Raw genomic sequence first — 6,227 nt, 5'->3', positions numbered from 1 at the left:
GCACAACAATAGGATCCATGGATGCCAATCATCTACATATACACGTGCGCACAGACCGATGTGATTGCTCATAGGATGCCCATAATAGAATCTCTCTCTCTCTCTCTCTCTCTCTCACACACGTGACACACCCACACTCACACACGTGGCAGGACATCCCCCCCCAACCATTTCCCCCGTCTCTTTCTTTCTCCCGTCCTCCCCATTCGCCTGCCTTTACTGCGGTACAACTCTGCTCTCACGCAATATTTGCATGCCCTTGCCCTTCCACCTTCACCCTTGAGCTGCGGAAGCCTAGTCATCGTCCCTGTGCAGCACAGAACCATCCCCCCCCTCCTCTCTCCACATCCCTTGCCCAGGTACGATCTCTCCCTCCTTTGTTTTTGTTGTTAGAAACCCTCGAATTTGAAGGAAACCTTAACAGTTAGTGAAAATCGAAGGGCCAAATGAACCCCCGACCATCCCCTGCCATCCTCTCTTGAATTTTTGGTGGTTTGTTGAGCTGGTTTTTTTGTAGCAATAGAGTATATATACGCTTCGCTTTCCCTGGCTCTCCTCCTCTTCTGTGCGTGTGCGTATATGTCTTTTGTATGTGCTCATGTCTTCACATGTGTTGCATGTGGCTCTGCCTTCTTTTTTTAGCGTCCCTTAAACCTAGGGACATAATTTCTGCTTTGATTTGTGTGTGTATGGTGTGTGTGTGTGTGTGGTGTGTGTGTGTGTGTGTGTTTGAGAGAGAGAGAGAGAGAGAGAGAGCTCTTGTAAGGATCAAGAGATTGTATGTATGTGTTGTGCGTGCACGTGAGGATCAAAAGGTTGTGTTTCGGATGCTATCGCAGGTTGCTTGTATGTTGGGGTGAATCTGGTATATGAGATAGTACTCTGCACATGAAGATCATGAGTGTGTGCGGATGTGGTGCTAATAGGGCTTGCATGAATGTAGGGATGTATGCTGTGTTTTTAAATGCGTGTGTATATGTTCCAGTGGAGGGTGTTGGGGTTGTCGGGCAGGATGCGGCCGTGTATGGATCTTTGATCTCAGGTATTTTGTTGTTGCAGGCAAAGGCTTCTTTATTATCAAGGGTTAATGGCATCTGGAGCTGCAACTATGGCTTTTGTGACAGCATTGCTGGTGCTGTTCATCACAACAGTGATGGCCCAAAGCCCTGCCCCCGCCCCTGCATCGGGTGCAGGGTTATCAGCAGAGCTGGGCTCTTCCACTTTGGCTTTGCTCAGCTTGTTTTCCCTTCTTTTGGGGACTCTTTTGTATTAAAGCCAAATACTCGTGTGCACATGTGCGCGTCACACACACACACACACACACACACACACGGCCTTTCAGGCAGATTGCAGCAGCTTATGTTCTTCGTTATTCTTTTTGGGATCAGAGTGGAGACATAGATGTTATAAATGGAGACAGAGAGATGATGCACCTACTTTTGCACCATAGTGTAGCAGAGACTGTTGTCTTGGCTTGTTCATGCCTCGTTTCTTTTAATATGCCACATTTATTTATTATGTAGACACCTTTCTCCTTTTGTTGGTGCAAACTGTCTCCTTTTGTGGGTTTTAACGCCTGCCAATCATGGGTAGTTTTGATAGTTTCTGATTGTGAATGTGTGTTGTATCCTGATGGTGAATATGTTTTGTTTTGTTTGTGATGGTGAATTTTGTATCTGGATTGGAGGACACTGCATCTGCAAATACCAAAGGTAACTACTGGTTGCAGCACTGTGGGAGTGGAGGAGGGTATTGGTAATGGTAGTAACCATCCAAATTGTGAAAAGCTAGTTACCACACTCTAGTGGAGGTGTGCGTTAACTACCAGTGCTGAGTGTTTTTTTGTTCAAAGGTAAACAATATTGATTACATTTCATCAAAATGACTAGGACGAGAACATACAAGGCTCACAGCTAGAATGCTAGAGAAGGTAACCTACTCATTCTAGCTAGAGAGAAGGTAACCTACTCACAGCTGGAGTGCTAGAGTTGCCATCAAATACTACGGGGGATAACTAGTGTTAGTGGAAGTACTAGTTGCAGCACTGTACCAGATGTTGTGGTACACCTACCATTAAAAAAACCAATTGTAGTTATTAACTATCAGTGGTTAGGTAGCGATACTTGTTACCACTTTACATAAGGTAATTGGTTATCACTTCACCCTTTATAACACTAAGGAACCAGAAGCTGTAACTATTTAGACAATGTTAAAGAGCACTATTGCACTTGCAAATACCAATAGTCACCTATTGTTTGCAGCACTATACCAGTGGAGAGGGTTATTTGTAATGGTAGTAACCATCTAAATAGCAAGGCTAGTTACCACCTTTGTTAGTGAGGCTAGTTACCATCACTGTATCATTACCACCTTTGTTAGTGAGGCTAGTTACCATCACTGTATAAAAGGTGTTAACACTTTACAAGAGGTTGATTACCATTGCACTAGTGAGTGCTAGCTGCCCATGTTAATCCCGACATTGTTGAATTGAAACAAATACTTATTTACGATTATCATATTTCTCGTAAAATAACACTTGAATACACAATGATGAACAACATTGCAAAGGACATAAAAAATGAAAGAACAAGCGTAGGATTATAGCAAAATCAAGTGTTTAGTTGATTGATTTAGTAGGGATGAGATTACAAAACATGTGTAGGGCTGTTATAAATTTGAGATGAACATTCCTCCTTGCTTTGAGAATTCTCAAAGTGTTGAGTATATGGAGAGAGATCAGAGAGAGGATCTTTATGATTCAAAATCATACCGTACATGAGCTTGTGGCTCAAAATCAGCCCTTGTTGCATTATTAGTCTTTGTTGCCATATCATCTCCTAAAACCACATCATCTCCTAAAGCCACATCCTTTGCATGTGTGGCTCATCACATCAGCCCCTATTGTATCAAGCCTAACAACATTTATGAAAACATCGTAACCTTTTGGGGATTCTAAGATAATGCCTTGTATTGATGTCCAAGAGGAAGCATGGGATAGTGATACATGGTAAGTGTGCTAGTATTACATGGTATATCAGATATACTGGTAACTATTGAAGGTTGGAATGGTAGTAGCTACCTATGATGGTAATTGTCATGGTAACTACTAGTGATGCAATGTAGCTATCAATGACACTGGTAAACTACTAGTGCTTGCAATGGTTGTAGATTGGTGTGTTTTGACTATGACCCGAGGGTAACTACCAATCTACTAGTGGTGATTGTTACATATGGTGCTAACTATCACTTTTTTAGTAAACTACCACTTTGTTAAGGGTGAGTGCTACTAGTGATACTAGTGAAAGAAGTGCTAGTTTACCACTATGCCAGTTGTCAGTGTTACTACCATTTGGTAGTTACCACTATTCTAGTGGTGATTGTTGCATATGATGCTAAGTACCACTTTTCCAGTAATGCAAGTTACCACTTTGTTAGTGACCCACCTTGATAGTAGTAGTAGTTACCACTATGCCAATGGTAAGTGTGACAAAAGTGGTAGTTACTGTTGGAATTAGGATTAGGGTTAAAACAATGCACACACACAAGATAGAGAAGCTTGAGAGCACACAAACTCACTAGAATAGGATGAACAAATGTGTGCCACATACAAAAGATAAGTACACACCCCAAAATGATTAGATAAGAGGGTGTACATACGCACGGGGAAAAAACCTCCTAGTGAGGGAAAAAGTGCCCCGGTGGTCCTAAGTGTGTTCACACACATCACTACCATATAATATAATGCTACAAATCGCCCCTGGAGTGATGATGTGAACATGTACAGGGTATGGCCGATCAATCCTGAAAAGGCAGTAAGCCCAAAGCTTTACGAAAAGCTTTGAACTTTTCACGAGAGGAAGAGCCTTCGTGAATAAATCTACCATGTTGTCATGTGTAGGCACATAGAACAAGTTGATCTCTGTTGTAGAGAGTCTTTTCCTGCATGGTAATGCACCTCAATGTGCTTAGTGCAAGCATGAAACACTGGGTTCCTCGTCTCGCAACAACTGCTAATGCACTTTGACTGTCAGTGAAAATGGTAGTGCTAGACGACTTTCCAACACCCAAATCAGCCATAAGACATCTGAGCCACACACACTCAACTGTAGTTGTAAAAGCTACCCTGTACTCAGCTTCATAGTTGGAAGTGGCCACTGTAGGCTGCTTCCTGCGCTGAGCCATGACATACATGAATCACCAAGGCGAAAGCAAAACCCACTCGTGTGTCATAACATCCAACCCAATCTAAGTCACTAAAAGCATGTAGCTGTGACTCACCCTCTTTTGGATAAAACAATCCAAAATATTGAGTGCACTGTAAATGGCGTAAAACCCGCTTAACAGCCTACTAATGCTTCGTACCTCGGCTATGCATAAATCCACTCAACTATGAGACCGCATAGTGTATATCTCGCCTCGTGTTGCATACATAAAGAAGGGATCCAACAGCCTGTTGGTACAAACTAGCATCAAAAGAGTCTCCTGTATCTTGAAGACTAAGTCAAGTACATGTCTCCATAGGTGTAGCCATAGGTCTACAGTCTTCAAGATTAAACCTCTTCAATAGCTTATGTATATATTTAGACTACAGCATAACAATGCCATCATTGCGCTGCATAAACTGAATCCCCAAATAGTAATGCAATGGTCCCAAATCTGACATCTCAAACAATGACTGCAAATCAGCCTTGAGGGCTGAAATATGATCTATATCGGGTCCCATGAGCAGCACATAACGTATAGAATGATGACAAAAATGTATCCTTACTCCTCTTCACATAGAGGGTGCTCTCTGTTGGACTGTTGCAAAAATCATTTGTTACCAAGTATGTATGAATCTTCTCACCATGCATCTTGAAGACTAAGTCGAGTACGTCTCCATACGTGTAGCCATAGGTTTATAGTCTTCAAGATTAAACCTCTTCAATAGCTTATGTATATATTTAGACTACAGCATAACAATGCCATCATTGCACTGCATAAACTGAATCCCCAAATAGTAATGCAATGGCCCCAAATCTAGCATCTCAAACAATGACTGCAAAAATCAGCCTTGAAGGCTAAGATATGATCTATATCGGGTCTCATGAGCAGCACATCATTAACGTATAGAATGATGACCAAAAATGTGTCCTCACTCCTCTTCACATCGAGGGTACTCTCTGTTGGACTGTTGCAAAAATCATTTGCAACCAAGTATGTATATGAATCTTCTCATACCATGCTCCAGGAGCTTGCTTAAGGCCGTAAAGAGCCTTTTTCAACCTACATACTTTAGAATCTTCTCCTTTTACAACAAAACTAGGAGGCTGCGATACATACACCTCCTCATGTAAATCACCATTCAAGCATCATTCAAGCATGCAGTCTTAATGTCCAACTGATGCACATTCCACCCATGATGTGTTGCCAAAGCAATCACCTAATGGTAGTCATACGAGATGTGGGTGCAAAGGTCGCATCATAAAACCAATGCCCTTTTGCTGGGCATGTCCCTTTGCAACAACAAGTCTGGCCTTGTAGCGATCAATGCTACCATCTACTTTGTGTTTTAACTTGCTACTCTCTCCTCATCATCCTCAATAATTGCCTCATCAAAAGGTTGATTTTGCACCTGCAAGGCTAAATTTTAGCACTTGGTTAAGCATTCAAGTGCTCTACATATGGTTGTGCTCCATTAAACAAAGGTAGGAGTGAATCAAACATGTCCTGTGAGCATACATTCTGCTATTTTTTGCATGAAAGCATGGGTGAACTGAGTTTTTGACAAAAAACATCTCTACTTACCAAAATCTACTTTGAGGCCAGATGGTAGAGTCTATATCCCTTGCTTTCTTAACTGTATCCCACAAATATACATTTAACTGTCTTATTAAGCCCACTGTGTTGTTGCTCAGGCACACAAGAGCATAAGTAAGACAACCAAAAACACGCAAATGAGCCACGGAAGGCTTCCTGCCATGCCAAGCTTCATAAGGAGTTTTAGATTGCAAGGCCTTGGTAGGGCATTTCTTCAACACATAGTTTGTGCACATAGTTGGCTCTAACAACCAAGGGCTTTCACCATACATTGTGCCATCTCCATAAGAGACTGTTCTTCCTCTCAGCCACACCATTTTGTTGAGGTGTGTATGGCATTGTACATTGATGCCTTATGCCTTTTCCAGCCATATATGCATGAAATTCCTTGGACATATACTCCCCCCCTCGATCTGAACGAAGGGTGC

The 6,227-nt window shown here is 42.0% G+C and overlaps 1 long non-coding RNA gene across 1 annotated transcript; it reads left to right on the top strand.

The window, feature by feature from the left end:
* The first annotated feature begins 218 nt into the window (after positions 1 to 218).
* LOC147627640 (uncharacterized) lies at positions 219 to 1,536 on the top strand. The gene is made up of 2 exons (XR_015268278.1): positions 219 to 359; positions 1,060 to 1,536. It is a non-coding gene; the product is annotated as an uncharacterized LOC147627640 (long non-coding RNA).
* The last annotated feature ends 4,691 nt before the right edge of the window (positions 1,537 to 6,227 follow it).

Source organism: Cibotium barometz, chromosome 20 (genome assembly GCF_041138505.1).
Source record: "Cibotium barometz isolate CiBa-2024 chromosome 20, ASM4113850v1, whole genome shotgun sequence".
Taxonomy (NCBI): Eukaryota; Viridiplantae; Streptophyta; class Polypodiopsida; order Cyatheales; family Cibotiaceae; genus Cibotium; species Cibotium barometz.
Note: the sequence above shows the minus strand (reverse complement) of the source record. Positions and strands in the feature narration are given on the sequence as shown.